Raw genomic sequence first — 23,454 nt, forward strand, 5'->3', positions numbered from 1 at the left:
GACCCAAAGAAAACCATGCATTTAAGGCAGTCAAATCTCTACTCACCTCTGAGGCTGTCTTAATCCAATTTGACCAACGCCTCCCCTTGGTCCTAGCCGCAGACGCATCCCCTTTTGGGATAGGAGCTGTCTTAAGTCACAGACTCCCCAATGGCTCCAAGGCACCAATTGCCTTCTTTTCAAGAACTTTCTCAGCGACTGAACGTAATTACAGCCAAATTGATAAGGAGGCCCTGGCTGCAGTAGCAGCAGTCAAAAAATTCCACGAATTTCTATTCGGGCACCAATTCGAACTCATTACCGATCACAAGCCGCTTCTAGGACTGTTATCAGGGGACAAGCAAACCCCACAGGTACTGTCGCCCAGGATGACTAGATGGACCTTGTTCCTGGCGGCTTACTCGTACAAACTGGTCTATCGTCCCGGAAAGAATCTGAGCCACGCAGATGCCCTCAGCCACTGTCCCTTGCTGGCCCCAGTCGAGGACCCAGCTCCTGTGCATGCTATTTTCGAGGTCAATGAACTCAAGCTGCCAGTGACTGCGGACGACATCGCGGCACATTCAAAAAAGGACAAAACAATCGCCCAGGTTCTGGACTGGGTAGGGAGGGGGTGGCCGGAAACTAACTATTCAGTTGATTTCACCCCATTTAAAACTCGCCAGCAGGAGCTTTCTAAGTTGCAGGGATGCCTGTTGTGGGGTACCAGAGTCGTCATCCCAACTACCCTTCGCATACCCATCCTGAAGGTGCTGCACGAGGGCCATCCAGGCATCGTACGGATGAAGGCGTTGGCTCGCAGTTACGTCTGGTGGCCCGGGATGGACGACCAGATCGCCAAGTGGGTAAGCTCATGTCGACCCTGTCAGGAATCTAGGGCAGCCCCGCCAGCCGCCACACCCACCAAGTGGGAAAGTGCCAATGCCCCGTGGTCACGGCTTCACATCGACCTGGCCGGGCCAATGCATGGCAAGACTTTCTTGGTGGTCGTGGACTCATATTCTAAGTGGATAGATGTGGCCTTACTTCCCACGACCACCACCCAGGCAGTTGCTAAAGCCCTGACTCGTTTTTTCGTGACTCACGGACTTCCTGACACACTGGTCTCCGACAATGGCCCCCAGTTCACTTCGAGTGAATTTAGCAGGTATGTCACCAATCTGGGCATCAGACACGTCCTCACCGCCCCCTTTCACCCTGCTAGCAACGGGTTGGCAGAGAGGGCAGTCACATCGGCTAAGGAGGCGCTGGCCAGGTTCGGCCAAGAAGACTGGCATTCTAAACTGTCTCGTTTCCTCCTAAGCCAGCATACTACACCTTGCACAACTACGAACAAGTCCCCGGACGAACTGTTAATGGGGAGACGCCTGAGGACTACTTTAGACAGGCTACACCCCCACTACTGCCCAGACACCCCTTTGGGGTCTGACAGTCTGGTCAGAGATTTTGCATTACAGGACCTAGTCTTCGCTAGGAACTACGCGGAGGATCCGCTGTGAGTGCCGGGGAAGGTCGTGGCTGTCACAGGTCCGAGATCCTATCGGGTCCAGCTCGAAGACGGTCGCACGTGGCGGAGACACCTGGACCAACTGAGGAGGCGACGGAGCGGTCTGACCAGCTCAGAGCCGTTTCCACAGGACAGTTTTCAAGTTCCCCACCAGAGTCCAGTCGAGAGTTTCCAAAGGGACCAGCCATTCCCAACAGAGCAGAGGGAGCCGGCAGTAGACCGGGACTGCCAGCCTGAGACTCCACCACTACCACCCAGCGTGGTCACCGGCCATTCGGGCAGAGACTGTTCTCCAAGCCAGCCCGAAGGCAGGGACTTCACCGGGTCCAAGATCCCGCGCCGAGTCAAGCTCGCTCCCCAGCGTCCTCTAACCAGGGTTCTGCGAACTTGTGCCCACCCAGCGGCTCCCCTGAGCTACGACGCTCCGGTCGCCAACACAGACCACCGGCGTATCTCAGGGACTATGCATGTTCCCATCTAGGGGGAAGGGGTGTTATGTCTTTGGGACTGGTTGGGGTTCCCAACCAGGTCCGTTCTTTAAGCGGGAGCACCAGCCGCTCCCATTGGTTGGCTCCGTTTGACAGTCGGCTATAAAAGCCGGCTGTCAGGCTGAGCCACTCGTTGTTCGCTGGCAAGTCTGCCTGTTAGCTGGCAGACGCGACAACCCTTGTTCTTTGAATAAAGCCTGTTCATTGCATGCTCCGGTCTAAGCCTCTCCTTTCCTTCGATCTACAACACCTACAGTCTCAAGTGGGAGGGGATGGGCGATAAGGAGTGATCAGAAGATTAACAGTAATAATAGTGCAGACTTACCTAAAGACTCAAATATTCATGTTTTCAGTTAACGGAGATGCACTTGCACAAATAGTTTTCTTCTATCCTGTGCTGATGCTGCATGGATTCTAAACTGATTTAAGAAAACAGCTGCCAATTGATTTTCTTTTTGTGGGCTGGTCTTACTGGACTCATATACAATTATATGTTAGTGTGTGTATATTGCGTGCACGTGCATACACATAAATGCAAAATATGTATATAATGCTATACATACAGTATACATACACACACAAGAAATAAAGTTAAAACATAAAAATGTTCATATTGTATATTTAAGGAAAACAATCAATTTTAAATTTAAAAAAAATCCTTTCAGGCATTTCCTGGATAAAGTCTGTTTGAAACAAATTTTTCTCCGCAATGTAGTGGTCATTAATCCTTGACATGAAGAACCTCACTGGTTGAAAATCCAGCAAGAAATTTTTTCAATTTTTTTTTTTCACTGAGCTACTCACTTTAGTGGCTTTTTAAAAACACTAGTGATGCTCCATTTTATTATTTGTCTAGTCATTTAAGGGAGAAGCATTTCTCTGTTACCTTGGTGTTTAAAATGAGCAGAAAGTCATTGAAACAGAGCACTGGTGAACTTATTAAAAAAAGGAAGAAAAAAATCCAGTTGAAAACTAGGTAGCTGAGAGAAAGAAAAGCAAAAATAATAATAAATAGGCTGAATTTCTAACTGATATGTTCAGTATATCAAGCAAGCATTATAATCATATATAACTGAGAAAAACCTGAAGCATATCTTACAGAGCAAAGCTGGGAAAAGCCAGTGGAGGTGGGTTCCTCCCTCTGTACATTACTCAGTCAAAATGGAAAGCTTAGCTTACAAAAACATCAATAACTACAGGGAAAACAAATGACACACAGGCATTCATCTTTCAGTTTGGAGTAGGAAGAAATAGGTAAAGGTTGGTTTTGTTATGGGAGCAAGTCGGAGGAAAAAACATAAGAGCTTGTACCCCTTTTCCACTACCTGGTTAATGGTGAAGTTATTTTTTTATACTCAGTCAGGACACAAAGAAGCCAGCTTGCAAATGCCTTATTAAGTGACTCCATAGCTTAGTTGAGCACTGCTAGAGGTAAACTTTTATGTTATAGTTATTTTCACATGAAGAGCTACAGACGCTATAACTGCATACATTAATTATTTCTTCAACTTCTAAATAATCTAGTAGTCCGCTGCTTATAGTTTATCTTGCCTGTGCATAAGAAAGTATCTATAATGTCACGATGATATATACAATATATAACTACAAAAATTTCCAGGTATCTATAGTTTTTGTGTTGATAAAATATGTTCACTCTTTGGAACATTTTATCTTCTAAGGCAGGGGTGGGAAATGATGGCCCTTTATGACTCGTAGATGTCAACTCCCAGAATTCCTAAGCCAGCCATGCTAGCTGAGGAATTCTGGGAATTGAAGTCCATAAGTCATAAAGGGGCTATCATTCCCCACCTCTGTTCTAAGGTAAGATTTGCTTTCATCCTCCTACCCATCTGCAAAAGCCTAAATACCTGTCTCTGTTGATTGGTTTGGGTTCTAAAATGCAGGAATTCCACACTTGAGGAGGCTGCTGGATTGATGGCAGATTCCCTTTCCCCTTCTTGCTCCATTCCAGGGATGTCAAACTGGCGACCCGCAGGCCGGATGCATAATGTGCAGGCCACGCCCTCCTCAGCTCTGCAAAGGCAAAAAAACATCACAATACATTACGATACATCATATGACATGATCGAGTTTAACACCCGTGCTCTATGCTCTCCAACCACCCATCTTTTGCCAACAGGTTGATCTATTCTCATGTTCTTTTTCATTGTTTATTTTATTGTTCTATTATCAGACTTCTGTTTAAACTCTTTTCATTTCTTCCTTTTCACTGTTGAAAGCCTTCTAGAGAAGCCCCACAGTGAGATAGGCAGCAAATAAATTTAACAAATAAAACTCGTGCTTTTTAAGACAGAGGCTTTTCCTGGAATAGGGGAACTTGTGCAAACTGGCTGGGAAATTCTGGGAGTTGACATCCATACATCTTCAAGTTGCTGAAGTTAAGAAATAGTGCTCAATATACTCACCTCTTTTCAAATAGATCTTTAAGAGAATTTGTTTAATGCAGGAAAAATATTGGCAAAAATATTCCTGATTGGGCTCAGCATTTGTAGGTTTTATGTGTGGGGTGGGGTCTTTGCTTTTCTCTCTCTCTCTCTCTCTCTCCTCCTTTTGCTGCCTTTTATTTAAAGAAGCTATAAGTGAATTCTCCCCAAATCCTATTAATTTCCCTGGGCTAGTTCTGGAGAAATATTATGTACCTCAATGACCCTAAATGGCCTTATCTTCATGGTCCCATTTGAGAAAACGCAATATTTCTCTAACTTACTCAGTGAAACAGATTAGCCTTGAAGGAAGTCATAGAAAACAATACTCTTCTTGTTCGTGCTGATACACTGCAAAGCCAATGAAGATATAATTTAAGATCTAGAGCACCTGCCATATTTATCTGGATTTGGTAAATGTCACTGCTAGGATAACTCTGCATTCAGAGTTATAAACTATATATCTGAAAATCTATAAAGTCAAGGTTTCTGTCTGTCTTATTTCCCTGTAAATTTATTATAGCAGGAAGAAAGACTTAATTTTTAAAAAGTTCCTTGAGCTGATATGTCATGTAAAGAATATTTATATATGTATTTATTTATTTATTAACTGTATGAGCTTTGCAAAGCCTACATGGTGAGCCAGCAGATTATTAAAAATAAACTTTGAACCCTGAATTCAATATGGGAAGATATCATTTCTTTTCAAGACACAACAAACCTGATCTTTGCTTTGCTGTTTTAATCCCTGATGGTTAAATCCAAGGCCAAAGGAACAATATCTTTGCCCAAGAACCACTCATAATTCAGCATTTAATAGTTAGCAAGACCTGCACAGCAATAACATCCAGAAGGGTTAAACAGGTGTTTTAGGTTAATTTTTCAGCCTTGTAGACACTGACAGGGGTACACGTTCGAAATAGAAAAGGTCAGTTTTCTTACTACAACCCCGTAAAAGGTTGTAGCTCAGGAAAACAACTCAGACAGAGCTGCTATCAGTAGCTGCTCACAATCAACCCCACCCCAGCATGGTAAAATTGCAGGTGTCTCTTAAGGCCAAATTGAGCAAAGTTTGGTTTGCAATAAGGGGGAAAAGTCAGATAGCAGCTGCTGAAGGAGTTATGATAATGGTCAGGCTTACAGCAAATAGGAATTCAAAGTAAGAGGAAATCTTACACTGAGGCCATTTAAGAAACAGCTTTACAGAGAGATCTAATTATATTACATGGAATTACAGTAATTATATTACTACTGTCTGGCTGCTTGGACCAAAAGGGAAGACGAGAGCACATAATGTGCCTTTCTTCTTTCCCCAGGTTCTTAAAAAAACAACAAACCAATCCAAAGCCCTCTTTTCATTTAAAACAATAGTAGAGGAGTTGTGTATATAAGATCTCTTGTTTTACCAGCTCCACTTTGTATAAAGGCAGTGATCCCTTGAGTCTTTCCTAAGCAGATGTTAATATATTATTTTTTAAATTAGTAGCTGCATTTTCTCATGATGGAAAAAAGCTTGTTAGCCCTCACCTCCTCTGGGATAACTGAAAACAATGTGATTATACTAAGATTCATGGTTACTCTGCCTCTTCTTCCATATTACAAAAAAATAAGCCCTTTCTTTGGGATTTAACTGATTAATAAATAATCACTTATGCATTTTATCTGTCTTCCTCATTCCCATGGCACCATCTTTGAGAACCATTGAGGAAATGTCCAGAAATTCTAAAGGTTAATAATTCATTTAGATTTTAGAAGTTGGAATAGGAAATTTGCAATTGTAATTATAGGCTGTATAAACATATTCTGACTTCGGTGAAAAATTGCCAGGATTTAAAACTTTTTTTTTAAATCCAGCAAATCTTGAGTAATGGATAATTCATAACAAAGACCTTTCAAAACAAAGGTCTTCCAAATAATCTGTTTTTTTATATAAAACCTTTTCTGTTAATTAGCTATAGACAGGAATGTTTCTTATGGATGTTACGTATCTTTATCATTTTATATTTTCCAGGAGAACAGTTTACAATGTCTGACGTAGTCTTCTTGACTTTATAGGGTAACCTACAAGAAGTCAAGTGTTTACCATGAATTGGTGTCTTTAATTTCTTAAATGGTGCCCTTGGATGAAATGCTCACTAGCTTAACTGAGAGGGTTACCCCTTTAACTTTTGTTATAAATGCTGACCTTTTTTGCTGGTTGTATAAAGTGCTTATTTCAGCCATGTAATTTATGTCTTACTACAGTAATCAATGCTTATTCAGGAAGTCTGGCAAGAAAAAGTGAAATGTCTGCAGAATCTTTGGTGAAAAATGTCAAAACCACCCAAATACTGTTATGACACATTTTCTACTTTTTAGTGCCCATGTGATATCCTGACATGGACTTTTCTTGTTATTCACTACTCCCATCCAGATCCTCCTGCACAGACCTGGAAAGAAAAAAAGAATGGACTCTGTGCTTGGTTCTTATTCCCCTTGCCTTTCCTCTTGAGTCTTAAAAATAACAATATGAATATAGCTTTATCTTAGATTATTATGAATTATTTATTTTATTTATTTATTTGTTTGATTTGATTTGTCAATCGCTTACAAGATAATAGGTAAAAGTATAAACATGAGTAAGAATACAGGAAACAGGTACGAATAAATGGAGACAATAGGACAGGAACGGTAGGCACAATGATGCACTTATGCATGCCGCTTACAAACCTCTTAGGAATGGATGAGGTCAATAGTGGATAGTTTGAGGTTAAAGAGTGGGGGTTAGAGGATGTAACAACAGAGTCGGGTAGTGCATTCCAGGCACTGACCACTCTGTTGCTGAAGTTGTACTTTCTGCAATCGAGTTTGAAGCGGTTTACATTGAGTTTGTATCTATTGTGGTTGTATTGTTGTGGTTGAAGCTGAAGTAGTCATTGACTGGTAGGACATTGCAGCAGATAATTTTGTGTGCTACACTTAAGTCTAACCATAGGTGGCATAATTCATGGTGGTCCAAGCCCAAAATTTCAAGCCTGGTGATATAGGGTATTCTGTTGCGAGCAGAGGAGTGTAGTACTCTTCTTGTGAAATACTTCTGGACTCGTTCAATTGTATTAATGTCTGATATGCAGTGCAGATTCCAGACTGATAAGCTGTATTCGAGTATTGGTCTGGCAAAATTTTGTATGCTCTAGTTAGCAATTCGATATTTCTGGAGGAGAAGCTTCGTAAGATTAGATTTACAACTCTTAATACCTTTTTGGCAATGCTGTTACATTGAGCTCTGGTACTTAGGTCATTTGATATGAGAACTCCAAGGTCGTTGACAGAGTGAGGATCATCAACGAGGTTATATCCGCCTAATTTGTATTTGTTGTACTGATTTTTTTTTAACCAATGTGTAGGACAGAGCATTTGTTGGTCAAGATTTGGAGCTGCCAATTGTTTGACCATTCAGACACATAATTGAGGTTGCTTTGAAGGACAGAAGCATTGTCGGTGGTGTTGAATACTTTTATGTCATCCACAAAAAGGACACAGTTGCTTATAAGGTGATTGCAAAGGTCATTTATATAGACTATAAAAAATGTGAGTCCTAGAATGCTGCCTTGGGGAACACGCTGTTAACTGGAGCAGGGTTTGATATAGTGCTCCCTATTTTTACTATTTGTTGCTTGTTTGACAGGAATACAGTAATTCACTTATGGAAGGATCTGGAAATGTCGTTAAGAGTTTAGTTTTAACAGTAGTTTGTCATGTACCACTGAATCAAAGGCTTTGCAGAAGTCTATGTAAATTGCGTCTATAGCTTTACCCTGGTCAAGTAGAGTAGTCCATATGTTTTTACAATGTAGGAGTTGCAGATTGCAGGACAATTTTTTCCTGAAACCAAATTGTTTTTGGAGAGTAGGTTGTTTGACTCTAAGTGGAGGGTGATGAATTGGTTAATGACTGATTCCATGACATTTCACGTGACACAACACAGTGAGATTGGTCTGTAGTTTTCAACCAGGCTGGGGTCACCTTTTTTGAAGATAGGGATGTCCGTAGTTAAGGACCATAGGTTTGGTAAGGAGCTGGTTCTGAATGATATCTCATATATAATGCTTAGGGGTTCAGCTATGGCAGAGGAGAGCTTTTTTAAGAAGTATGCACATCGGGGCCAATAGATAGGGATGGTTTTAGGTTTCGTAGTGTCTTTTCTACGTTATCTTCTGTAAAGTCAATATGTAGTAAGTCATTATAGTTAGTTGTGGTACAACTAGGAACTGTAGGGCATGAACCATTGCTGTATAGAAAGACTGAACTGAAGAATGTGCTGAAGTGATTGGCCTTAATGGCTTCTTCATTGCAGTCTTCCCATTTGGTCCTTTTATGGGTGGGATGGTTCTTGAGTCTTTAAGTTTGGTGTTTACAAAATTGTAGAAGGTGCAGGTGGATTTTGTACCTAGGAGCTTTTCCTCTTGTTTGTGTGGTAATTTGTGCATTTTACCTTTATCTGTCAGCATAATGTGTTGTATTGGTTTTTAAAGTTTGCTATGTAGCTAGTTTTGTTTTCACACCATAGCAATCTTTTTTTTAATTGAAATTATGGTGGTTAACTGCTTGTAAAGTTCAACAAATGGAAAGATGGGACACAAATTGAAAAAAAAAATGGAAAGAAGAGAGTGTGTCATACTATTAACAGGATCTCTAGATACTACAATGATGGCTCTGTCAATTGTTAGTTTATTACACTCCAATGTTTTGGGTGCTGAAGTATAATTCAGGAATTTTTGGCTGCTTTACAAAAAAATAAGAGGGTAAGAGAGTAGGGAGAACTACATTGTCTTCCCTGGAGAGTGAAAAATGTATTGGGTTTGTTCTTTGGTTGATTTCATAATGGTATCCTCAGATTTTCTCCATATGTTGTCTTTATCCAGCCTACTAGCTTTACCAAAAAGGCTATGCAAACTTGTATTAATACAACATACAGGCAAATGAAGAATCAATGTTTCTATCTATTTGCAAAATTTATCCAACTATCTAAAGCTCTAGATGCCCTACAGAAATTAAATATTGAAAAGAGACACAAACAAAAAATTATGTTAGGGTTAAAATACAAATGTATTTGCATTTTAATCTAATATATTGTAGCACTAAAAAGTAATGTCATGATATGTCATCTTCAGAGATAGTTAAGAATAACAATGTTCTCATCACCTTGTGGAAATTGGGATATAGGGTGCGGTAGACTGTGGAATATATGCTTTTGGAGATAAGCTATTCTAGATCAGTGGCAGCTATAATAGAGAAATGCCATGCCTTTTGGTAATGGGGACTCTTCACAGGCACTCTGTAGGTTTTTTTGGGCAGGATAGGATAGGAAGAAACTATTGAGGATAAATGGTTTCTAAGATATCCAGGCTCTGAGCCATATAGGCATTATAGGTAGCAAACAGTATCTTTAATTCTACTTGGAAACGTACTGGTAGCTCACATAGCAAAGGCATAATATGGCAATACAGAGAGCAACCATAAGTGTGCATGACCCTCATTCTAGAGTGACCCTCATTCTGAAGATTCCAGATAAAATTTCAAGGACAGCCACATGTAGAACAAGTTGTAGTGATTCAGAGATGACAAGTGCATGCATTTTAATATTTTCAGTACATCTTTTTCCAGTAAAACAGCAGCTGGTAACCAGCTGAAGTTGTGAAAAATCCACCTGGCTGTACATGATCTGAGCAGGATTGTGAGTCTAGTAGCACCACCAGATTATGAATCTGTTCTTTCAGTGAGAGCATAATTCGATTAAGAGTCAAAGATGGGACAGTATTGGAATCAGTTAACTTTAAATCAACAGCCATTCCTGGTTGATTGTTTGAATCGGAGTCTGTTTTTCACCATCCAAACCCTGTCAGTCACCAGACGCTAAGATGTGATTTCTCCATTGGGTTTGAAGTGGGTTTGATCTAGGTATGTTCAGCATATTGATGATACTTCATTCCAAACCAGAGGATAACTTCTCCCAGTGGTTTCATGTAGATGTTGAACAGGATAGGGGAAAGGACTACAAATAAACTCCAACCAACACTTCAGTGCACCCACAGTAACAGCTCACCCATTCAGCTGATGCCATAAAATCTGCAAAAGTGTGGTGGATAACTGATATAAATATAAAATCTATTTTAGTGATTCTTAATAATCTGTTTTTCATTTAATTTGGTCTTTCCCCTCTCCACATATTTTGCCCAGCTCAGTCCACATGTCAGACAACTTGATTCTTGTAAGTTTTCCTAATTTTGGATAGAGGTTGGCATTCCTTGAAAACAATTATATTGAGATGAACATTATAGCACTGCAGTTGTTTCAGACAATCACAATTTTTTGGGTACCAGGCCTTTTATAGCCCTCTAAGTAGCAAATCACTTCATTTTCAGTTTTCCATCTCTTTTTTCTATTTTGCCTATAGTGAATTAGCAAAATTGATCCTGACCATTGGAGTTACTTGAATCTGAAACAAGGCTCTTGTCTTTCAATGTTTAGCAACCAGATGCATTATTACATAACTGACCAATCAAATGTCAGTTTAACAGATGACTCTTTAAAAAAAAATTGTGGCTGAAACTTAAGATTTCTTTTAGATTTAACTCCCATAACCTCAGTGTCAGAAAGTTTGCACTCCAAAATTTGGTGTTGGAAGGGAGGTATCTTGTCTGATGCATCCCAGTCATACCATAAGTTTACAGGTGTCAATTTGCATACATACTGTACAATATTAAATTTATAATTAACAATGACAAAATTTTGCCTGCAGCTTTACAGGCCAAATAAAAAGAGAAACAGAAAAGATTGATGCATGAGGAAAAGAAAATCTCATTCTGAAAATTATTACATCTGGTGCTGCTTTTATTTTTAGATAAACAAAGCATTAAGGGAGAAGTTAAAAACAAAGGAAAATAAACAAAGAACAAAAGTATTTTTTTTAAAAAAGATACGCAACTATGTGTGCATGTGCAGTCTTAGGGAAGAAAACAAATATTGTAAATATTCAGTTTTTCTACCAGAATGGCATTCATACAGATAGAAACTAATTTAGTGGGGAGAATTTTGTTAATACAGTATAGCTAACAAATGGTCAACACGTTTGAGTAAACATATTGTTGGGTTATTCAAAGTTGTTTTCCATACTTTTCAATGCCATTGAACTGTGCTTTGGTAGCGTTATAACAATGCAAAGTAACAATTTTACCTTGAAACTCAGGAACCCTGAGTTTGCCATGGAGCTGATAAGAACTTGATCCCTGAACTTAGAGAGAGACTTTTACCTTTGCAACAGGGCTCTTCCCCCACCTGAAAATACAAATCACCAAATAATTCAGGCAAAATAAAAAGCATTTGGGGGGGAGTGTCAAGTCCTTTATAAGGAAGAGAAGCAAAAATACCGATATTCAGTATATGTGAAATGTCATAAAGCAAGAGATCAACCAATAAAATACGTTTATTGCATGTGAAAATTGAACAATAGAAAACATTGATTCTAGATAACATTCCGCAAGTGGCAAATTTATGTCCTACATTATTCTTTTCCCAGCCAGGTTTGTATCTTTCTTGAAACTTTCAAGGGCTTCCAGAATACACTGTCTATTTCTTGGTTGCTAAAAAGGCTAGGTTTTACATCCTAAAAACCCCAAAAGAAATGTTTTGGCTAAGAGGAAAACATGGTTCAATGAACTTCAAAAGGAGGAGTGGATGCTACGCTGAAACGTTAATATCATCTTTATTAAAAAGCTAACAATGAAACCTGAAATTCCATGTAAAAGCAAAAAAAAAAGCATAATCTGAATCCCTTACTAAAACATATACCACACCATGCTTCTCCAAACCCTGTTTATTTGTCTGTCTGTCTATCAATCAATTAAATTTACGTACTAGCCATCAGACTTGCAGAGAAGATTTTTAGATTTTGTAAAAGTCTTTTTTTAGTTTTAATATTCTTTCTCTCCTTATTTCTATGGAAAGCACATTGTGATCTTCAGTTTTGTGCAGAGTCCTATTTTGAAGCTGAATGATATTCAGAAACCTTCTGAGATGGAAGTCAGAGAGTAAGAGTTTAATTCCACTTACACATTAAATAATAAAGCTAAGGCAGCTTGTGCATACATAGTAGTGCTCATTTCTTTGGTAACATTTCATTATGCTTGCATGATTGTTTAGCTAAGAAGCTCAATCGTCAAGTATATGTGTACTGTCATTTCATTTCTAGATGTGCAACTTTTAAGACAACGTTGGAGGCTTGCAGCACCATGTAATTCCAAAACCATCACTATTTTATGTTTGCACAGGTTTTCCAACATAGGATTCTTCCCAGGGGTGGGTTTCTACTAGTTCTGTCCACCTCTGTATAACCGGTAGCTCTGAAGAGCAGCAGACATAGAACTGGTTGTATGTCTGCTGATGTTTTTGCCCACCCACCCACACAAGCTCTTACCTGATCTTTATTTCCTGATTTTTCAACTTCAGCTGCCAAACGAGGCACAGCTGCAGTTAGAAAAGCAAGAAAAGAGGGCTGTTACAAAGGCTGCTTCTCTGCAGGCAGCTGTTGATGATGATTTACAGGCACGTGGCTCGCAGCCTGCAGGGAAGCTTGTAAATCCCGAACCGGTAGTTAACCCTGTCTTATCCCACCCCTGATTCTTCCCCTTAATCATGGCACAAACATACTTCCAAGTACACTTCATGATGTTACCTCATTCCTAGCCAATATCTGAGAAAGCTTAAACTTATCCTTCTATGTTCTGGTTTTAAAGTTCTTTGCAACACAGCTTTTGACACGGATATGATTTGGCAGACTTTACTAAATGTGTGTGGGATGATGCAGTTAATGGTAGGGATCTGCCTAGCTCTCAGTCGCCATTTTGAACTGTTATAGACACCTCCCCAGCCCTCCTTTGCTTAAGCAGGATATTTCACCAAGGGCACCTGCCTACATAATACTTGACTGGTGTTAAGTATTGGTGCTGGTCAGATTTTTATAAAGGCTTCTTAAACACAAGTTTAGCATTCTTTTGAATACTGATAAACAGTATTGCAAAGAAAGTTGATTTAATCTCAGATAGAGGACAGGAAGGCCTGGAGGAACATTGTCCATGGGGTTGCGATGGGTCAGACACAACTTCGCAACTAACAACAACAAAGAGCCAGATTCTGCCAGCTGCGTTCTGACAGGGTTTTTTTTGTGTTTAATATCTAATGTTTTTATTATTATGCCAGAGTGCTACCATTGTCATTTTGATTGGTCAACACTCCCAAGATGAATCCCCTGCAGCTCAAATTTGTCTGCACCACTCATAATGGTTACCTATAATGCCTCTGATTTGGCAGATCAGCACCATTTTGTCTACACTATTCTTTGCTGTTTTGGTGGCACTAGATATCATGGTAATAAATGTTCTTAATTACAAGATTATATAGTTCTGGAAGGATGCTCCAGGCTCTGTGTTCTCCATTGCCTCTACTGGATCCTTCTGGGTGCTGCCAGAACTTGGGTTACCGACTTGCCAATGATGCAGTGGTGGGATTCAATTCTTTTTTTAACTACCGGTTCTGTGGGCATGGCTTGGTGGGTGTGGCAGGGGAAGGATACTGTAAAATCTCCAGTCAGAGGTGGTATTTGCCGGTTCTCTGAACTACTCAAAATTTCCACTACCGGTTCTCCAGAACTGTTCAGAACCTGCTGAATACCACCTCTGCAGCGATGCCATTCTTTTGAAGCACTAGTTAGGCATCAAATTCCTTGTTTCTTCCCACATAAGAACATGGTAATGTAGTGGTTAGAATGCAGAACTGCAGGCTAACTCACTGCTCACTCCAGGAGTTTGATTCTGAGAGGTCAGTAAAATGAGGACTCAGATTGTTGGGGGTAATATGCTGACTCTGTAAACTGCTTAGAAAGGGCTGGAAAGAACTGTGAAGACTATATAAAGTCTATGCGCTACTGCTATTGCTTAATCCTCCACATCTCTTAGCCAATTTGAACCCAAATAACAAACTGTTCGGAAAGCACTATGCCTGTATTTGGAAATAGGACAACTGACTAGTAATAGAATTGAAGGAAGTATTATGCCAAGTAGGGTAAGTTCCTTGTGTTAAATGGACAACTTAGCACTGTTCCACCTGATTGTTTTCCTATTAGTAGGTGATGTTTAGTGGCATTGGAAATGAAACCAGAAAATCCACCGGTCCTTTTCTTTAACTTGGCTTGCAATATTTAAGAACTTTATCATTCATTACTGTAGCAGAATAGGAATCAACAATGAGAATAACACAATTAATTCCAGCATGCTTTCCTGCCAGCTCAAGGACTGCAGGGATAACATTATCACTCATCTGTGAAGAAGAACCCTCAGACTTCTTGTAGCTTGTAAAGTCCGATTCATGCATATGCAAAATAATGACCAGTCTGGATTTAAATGTGATAAATGGTAAATTCTGGTTAAAATGTGTAACTGCATTGTTGGGATAAAAGTATATGCCCATTAATCAATTTTTTTAGGATCTCATGTTAACACAAACTATGTATACTTTTCTCACATTCAGTAGGAAGAAATTAAGATTCTTATGATTTTTCAACTTTTTTAAAAGAATGGAATATACAGTAAACTGAACCTCAGAGTACCCAAATTATTTATGTTGAACAGTTGAATTAAACATTTAATATCTAATTTTATTTATGTTACTAACATCATAAATTAGATGAAAATGAAAGCCCTGAAAGTTTTCATTAATCAAATAGAAAATTATTTTTATGAAGTTCATTTTGACTTATTATATACAAATACATTCCTGAATCTTAAAAAGGGTTCATATCCACAGTTCCTTGTCTATTGTAAAAGCCAAAGAATGTTTGTGTTCTAGTGCTCCCTTCATTATTTCTCATAAAACTTCTCCAGCATTTTTATTCTCAAAACCCTTTTAAAAAATAACCAGTTTCTATTCCTGAAAAATCTGTTGGGATTTTACATAATTGGTAAAACTGACAAGTGCTGGCGTTAAGAGTAGGGATTCAAACTGAAAGTGAGCTAAGACAGTCTCAAATATTTAAAAGTCAGCAGGATGCAATGGAATAGAATATATAAGTTTGAAAACTTAATAAAACAACAAGTATTGTGAGTAGAGCTTTTAAACAAGATTTAGTATTCAAAACAATAAATTATTAACTAAGTCAGATCTAAGATACTGCAACATATCAATTATTTCTAGATGTCAAAAATGTAAATATTTTTCAGTGAACATTTTTTGGAAAAATATTCAAACCTTTGATGTATTTTCATGGGCAAATATTGACAAAAGAATACCAGTGTACATGAGGCCTTTTCTAATTAAACCCTATGAGGTTTTTGGGGGGGAGAAGCACTCTATTAGTTGTTCCAAATTTTAACAGCTGCAGCAATCAATATATATTTTTTCTGCCACATAGGTTTATGAGAAGTCCTGTGGCTGGCTCTTATTAAATTCATTATATTTCATAAGATCAATTGGTACAAAATATTACTAACCAAATAGAAGCCTTATTTCATAATCTGCTATAAAAGTAGATGAAAGGTTTCCAATATATAAACTTTGTTATTCCTGCAAATAGTACATCTTAGTAATTACAGTTAGCACCATCAACTGGTATTTTCCCTTTGGTCATTAAATGAAGTGCAGTGATTGCTATGCAAAATCATGTGACTGTGACTTACGACATTACTACCATTTTCTGTATTGACTCTGCATCTTGGAAGCCAGTTGTAAAACACACAGATTGTGATCACATGACCACAGGATACTGTAGCCATAAATGCAGGGATAACATCCCCCCTCCATTTAAAAAGAAATAAAATTGTGGGACCTGCAAAATTTTAAATTATGTTACCTGCTATTTGATCCTTGATCCAGGATAAAGGCTGTGGATCATATGACTACAAATAGTCCTCCACATATGACCTTACTGGAGCCTGCCCATTATGGTCACAAGTAGCTATAGTCATTAAAGCGATTTCACTCAATGGCTCTCACCCCCTGCCCGGTCTTATGTGGTCATTAAATGAACATGCAGATCATTAAGATAGATATACCAGGAATAGGGCCTTCCATAACCTCCCATGTCCATTTGTTTGTGGAGTTTGTTGAAAAAGACAACAACAAAAACCCGGTGTCTCCTACAGGACAGTGAAAATAGTACATACTTTTAGAATAGCACGAGATTTCTATGAGGCAAGCATCCTCTGTAAAAAAAAAAAAGATTAATCTTGCATTGTGTCAGATGCCTCTGCAAAAACAGAAAAGTAAGTTGGGTGCTGCTGGGCCCTGAGGTGGGTGAGGAGCAGGCTGAGTTCTGCAAGTCCATTGAGTGCTGGATGGGAAGCATGCAAAGGGCTACACGCCGTAAATGCCCTCTCTGTGCTGGTAGCTTCTGCTACTCAGTTTTAGTGGTTAGTTGGTTGAGTGGCCGGGTGGAAAGATAAGTGGGGGTGCATGGCAGCACCCTGTGGTCAGTTGTAGGTGCACAACCACGGGGCCATTGCCGTGACTAAATTTTGAAACCGGGCTAAGTAGCTTTGAGGGGATTGTAAGCTAAGGGCTACCTGTATGAAACCATATTTGACTATGTTGGCTGACTGAAGACTAAGAGCATCAGAAGGCCTGAAGATTCTGCAGTTTTGGCCAAGCCAAAAGCCCCATTTCTATAAATTTCAAGTGAATTGCTTCCGTGAAGCCACAAGGAAGTAATAAAGCATCAGTCCTTAACTTTTATTCAGTGGTTGGGTATCCTAGCATATTTCTGAAGGACACTTAACTATTGATATTAATATAGACGTTATATATTCATAATTCGAATTCCTATTTAGATCACCTATTTAATCTCATTGGAGTAAATTAGATACAGTATAAAATATTTGGAATCTCAAAGCTAACAATGAATTCAAATTCCACAGCCAAAGCTATTCTTGAATTGTGCAGCTGGAGACTGATTTTATCTTTACTTTTCCTTAGTTTTGGTATTATAAATTTTTTGATCAAGGTTTTCATCAAAGTAAACACCACTGCATTTTTCTGGTTTTGCCATGAGTGATATATATATTCTTATGGTTCATTTATGCAACTTGAAGTTTTTCATTTTAGTTTTTTCAAATCTAGCTGTTTATGATGATAAATTTATGAAATGAATCTCGATTCCAGATTATTTTGGAAAATAATCTGGCACAAAGCTTTTCTGTGAAAAAAATGTGAAACCCATTCCACCTGTTTTAATTAATTGTTGACATGTCTTCCATTTACTTCCCGGGTTATGACAGCTAAACATACTAGAGATTTTGGTAGTGGTATTTTATCAAAAACTGCAATGGTAGTTTTTAAGGAAGATTTATTTTTCCAGGCACTTTGCTGATTTTTTGAATTAAATACATATGATTATTTCACTAACCCAGTTGGGTTTTTAAACACCTCTGATGCATATATGGACAGCTGAGGAAATTTTATATAATGAAGTACATTTCAGTTCCCCCTTAGTGATGTTTTCCAGCTCTTAAGGAAGACTGATTTCAGCCAAAGGCAGTTGGGGGTGTTTAAAATGGCTATTCACTCCATGGATAGCGCTGGTCTTGAATGGAGATAAGCAATGCCCCCTTATAGTCAACGACTAGTGGAGTAAAATCTGTATTTACTCCATATCTTTTACTACTAGGAAAATCACAGGGGACACAAAGCAGAAGTATTTGTGCTCCATTAAATAAGGATATTTTGCAATCTTGCTTTTGAAGCACAGCTGAACCTGCCAACAATGGAGTGCTGGCGTAGGACAGGAAGTGACAGATGTTATGTAAGTATGGTTGAAGACTGGAACAGCATATCACATGGGATTAATAATTCATTGATTTAGTAATCAAACTGAGGAAGCAGTAAAAACAAATCACTGAATACCAAACAAAAGTTTAGACTCACTCAGTACAAATATTTTACATTTATTGAAGTAATACAGTAAAAAAGGTACTGAACATCTGTTAATTGTAGTTGGTCCAGTTAAAGAAAGAGAAGCCACTGAAAATTATCTGCATATTTTCTAAATACACAAAATACCCCTTTTTATAATAGGCTAGGAAAGTGAAATAAGGTTAATTTTGGTTCAATGTGAATACAAAAAATGAGAAATAAATAAAAGTTAAAATGTAGATCCGCTAAAATTGCAAGAGAACAGACAACTATTACGGTAAGTATATATAGGCAATCAGAGCACCTGTATTTTGAAGAATGCAATTCATTCCAGTGTTATGTATAATCTATGTGTTGCACAAATATATTATTTTTAAACAATAAAGGTGCTTTACCTGGTATTAAAACTGCTGGTGCTTATATTGGAACTAACTAGTGGTAAAACGATTACAACAAAATGCATGTAAAAAACCTGTAAACTCTTGTGGTGTTCTTACACAAAATGTCTTATTTTCTACTGCGGCTTGCTAAGAGCCCCAGTGTCCCTAACTGCTCTATGGCAATGAGGGGCTGGGCGCCAGCAGGGGGAAAGATGGAGAAAACACAATTTGGAAAACATACTTCTCTGATCTCAAATCAACTTCTGCTTCTGACTATATACTCCTGTCAAATCAGTTAAAAGATACAGTGGTAATCACATATCTTTCTGGAGTTTTGCAGAAGACTGACATGGCGTTTGATGGCACAGAATTATCTTAAAATTTGTGTCCTGAGCTTCAGAACTCAAAAGCTGTAAGGCTAAGCCATGACAGATTTAAACATAAAATTAAAAATATGTGTAACCTAAAGGTTGGGTTATGATTTCTATGCACATTTTTATCATTCTTACTATTGTTTGTCTATAAGTCTTATTTTTTTTCCACACTATAGCTCTCTGAATACATTTTTAAAAAAGAATAATGTCTTCTGTTATTCCTTTATACCTTGAGAACAATAATCTGGTATGTCTGCTCTGTCTGTTCTTTCCTGTGTCAATAAATAACATTAACATTGATCTCCTTTCCTTAAGAGTTATTTTTCTCATAACACGGTCATTCTTAGTGTCCATTAAGGGCATTTAGAAGATTTCCCCCCCTTCCTTAGGTACCAACAGTAATGATGGGCCTACTTACATGAAATGAATCCTTCTACTTTTACAATCAGAAATAAAATCCCACCAAAGGTTTAGCCAAGCTAGTAATTCTAAAGTAGTACATCTGTGACTTGCTTTCCAGGGAAGATTATGTCTTTTGTCTTATTATCTTACATGGTTAATCTACCTTTTATCAAATGATATGTTAGATTTAGTTGGAGCCGATCTTTTCTTCTAAGACTGTTTTGCCTCATTTCTGACTTTGTGACCACTAAAAAATTAGCAATGGTTTCTTAACACACATGAATTCTTATCACAATATTGGAATATGTATATGCTTATGCTCAATACTTTAATTCGGGGTTGTTAAATTTGTGGTGCAATAGGCTGAATAATAAACATGTTTTCCCCTCTTCCCCCTCTGAAGTCCTTGGGCCTTCTTGGATCAGGTTTATTTCTTCTGTTAAGGATCTTAACATGAAATTACACTATGAACTAAAGTATCTTATGGTATTTAATCTATTCTGACTGATGAAAGAGAGATTAGTGTTGCAATAGCATCTGTTTTGTTATTCAAGGCATACAAAAATATTGTATGACCAAGACCTGCTCCTTATTCATTTTTTAAAATGTTACACTAATAAATGTTTAAAATAGAATTTTAGAGTTAGTAGTGCTTCTTTTTAAAGACTCCTTTCAATCCTGACTGAAAATATGTCACTGGATGAAAAAGAATACAACCTAACTCCCTTAATTTCCTGTTGAGCAGGCTGCTCAGTGACTGGGAAATAAGAAGCAGTTTTGGAAGCAGAAGGAAGTTTTTGATGGGGAAAAAATCCTCACATTCACGGACTCACTTCAGAATGTGTTCCTTCTATCCTGGCAACCTCAAAACCTAAAAGCAGGTATCTCACTGCAAGTAACTAAGGAGGAAAAGCTCCACCTTTAATTAAAACCTTTAAATTCCAGGTAGCTAGAAAGAGTATGGTTAAAAGCCCTTCTTGTTAATTTTAAAGAAACAAAAAGTACTAAATCTTTTAATCAGCTAGCAAAATATATAAAAACCGTACCGATAGAGACCTGCAAATTGTTACTTACTACCTTCTGTTTGTAATTTACTGCCAGTAATATGCAACCAGGCTCAACAATTGATGTAACCAGTTAATTTGCTCCCCAAAACTTAACAAACTAACTGAACATTTCTAACCCTTCACAAAATTTCTGTTTTCAACCTTCTTATAGCATCTGCGTCAACATGTAAAAATAGCAAAAAGTGTGGCACTTGTTAAATGTAAGTACCCTCATCCATAAATAAAAATATACCCCATAGTACATAAATATTTCAAAAATGGAAAGTTACTAAACAATCTTGAATGAATGAGGGTCCTCCTTACCTTGTTTTTTTATATATAAGACATATTGATCTTGTATTTCAGAATAACGTGCTTTTGGCACAAGTCTTACGCTATGCGGCTAATTTATTAAAAAGCATAATTTTTTATAATGAAGCAGGGTATAGAGTGAAAATCAATTTCAAATTATTTTTTATGTGACATATCTTCAAAAGTTTTAACTTTTAGTTGTAAAATGTTAATTTTCTCACAGTTTATTAGTTTCTTGCATTTTCAGATTTTGCTAATATTTATTGTTAAGAAACAACAGAAATGCTTATTCAGTATTACATATTACCATCAAAAAAGGGATACTAAATATGTTTTTACAAGAACTACATTAATCCTGGAAAGCAGATTTTCCAGTTATGCAGAAAACTTTCGCTTACTCCATTAAGAAAGGAAATGACTATATGCATTTGGTATGGATATAGGTTTACAACATAATTTAAATAGTTTTATATGGTAGGTAAAACTGGTTTTATAAATTAAGTTATAAACTAACAGTAGATTGTAAGAATGTGTGAAAAATATCATATTAGCTACATTTTAATTTCTGATTTTAGGTGACCTCTAATTTTAGGACTGGAGACAGGCAAAACAAATGCCCAATGTTCTGGTATTATGTTCAGAAATGTTTTCAAATTTGAGCAGCAGTCTGACATGAATTGCAAATTTTAACTGCTTACATAAATGAAATATAAATAGCAGTTATTCTTTACATTTATACAAGAAGATGAGGACAAGGTGTCCTTCTAATCAGTTTTAAGACTAAGTGCTGTCTTTTTTCATGTTGCAAGACAGAATACATTCAGAAGACTTTAAGAAATGGAATCTCTCCTATATAAAAATAGTAACCCTTAAAAGAAAAATTAAAAACATCATGAATACAAGGAAATACATTCTTTACATTCTGTCCTGACATTTACATATTAGTGAATGCATAGACGAAAATGTGCAACTGGGCAATTTGTGGTGTTTTTCCTCTTATGGTGTTAGGATTCAGTCCTTGTGCATTTTAATTAATAAAGGAATGCCGATGATTAAAGGCACACTGTTTGATCCCTTTAGGATCACAATAATCCATTTTCCTACTTTTGCTGAATATTATTTTAAGGATCCATGTATGCCCATTACTATGCCTAGAAACTGCAATGTTACATTTATTTCTCATTTCTTTTTACTTCTTTACTGGATTATGAACTATAAAACAATCTTTGTATATAAGGCAACACTCACCTGATGCCCTTTGAATTATGATACCAACAAGCTCATTTACAATGAAGAACATTTTCCTCCAATATAGCTTTACTGTTTTATTCTGATATTAATTTTTATCACATAAATGACATCAATTGTTCTAGACTAAAAGTAGAATACATCTTGCTCAACATCACCACTCTGTACTACCACAAGACACATGCACAAAAGACCAAAAGTGCTCTTCCAAAATGATGAGCAAAACAAAGATGTTTTGCAATCACAAACATCACCAACATCTTGGTTCTTCTGATTTCAAGCAGCAAAACATCACATTACTTCATCTGGAAGTGCCTGATTTGCTGATACAACATGACTTAACATTTGGCTGCATCTGAGGTATAACCGGAAACCCTTTGCAACAGAACTGACCAGCTGTGGATTCAGGAAATCAGGATGAAACCAATAACTGGAAAAAAAGTCATTCTCCTTGAGAGTCTCAGGGAGAATCCAGTCATTAATTTTGCTGGTTATTGATTGATAATTCTCAAAACATCCAAATATCAATTTAATAAGGGCTGGATATGCTGAGCTTAACTAGAAAAATGTAATTGTATTCTGTTTAAAGTTTGTAGTTTTAGAGGGAAAACAACTTTTTTCAAAGAGTAATTTTTTACTACAATTTTCTTCTCAGGACCTTTTTTAAAAACACAACTGAGAAACTGATAGTAGATACAGTATGAATGTGTGCGTATTACTTCCTCCCGGGGCATACAGAATGGAAACATCAATTCACAAAGTTTCCAATCAGGTAATTCACTTTGCTTTTCTGATATAAAATCAATGCTACTGGTTACCTCAATCATACGCTACTTTCATTTGCAAATATGTTATTGACTGCACTACTGAATGTGCACATTTAAAAATATCTATTTTTAAATTCCATTCTTCTGAAAGAGTACTTTCCAGTAGTTGCTTTACATGTAACCCTCACTTTTGAATATATATATGGCATTCAGCTTTGTTCGGGTATTTTCCCACGTCATTGTAGTTGTGCTTTTAAAGTTGTAGGAACGTTTCGGCAGATTCTCATCTGTCATCATCAGATTCTGCTGAAACGTCGCTACAACTTTAAAAGCACAACTACAATGACGTGGGAAAATACAACAAAGCTGAATGCCATACATGTAATACCGCAACAAAACTTAATATATATATATATATATATATATATATATATATATATATATATATCCTGAAAATAAAAAAAATACACTATTAATTGATTTGTGCTTGCCAGTTTCTGGCAAATTGTGCCTCTTTTTTTCTCTTTTAATGATGCAAATAAATAATA

Source organism: Pseudonaja textilis, chromosome 2 (assembly GCF_049901715.1).
Source record: "Pseudonaja textilis isolate UNSWEBS1 chromosome 2, rPseTex1.2, whole genome shotgun sequence".
In the NCBI taxonomy this organism is placed as follows: domain Eukaryota; kingdom Metazoa; phylum Chordata; class Lepidosauria; order Squamata; family Elapidae; genus Pseudonaja; species Pseudonaja textilis.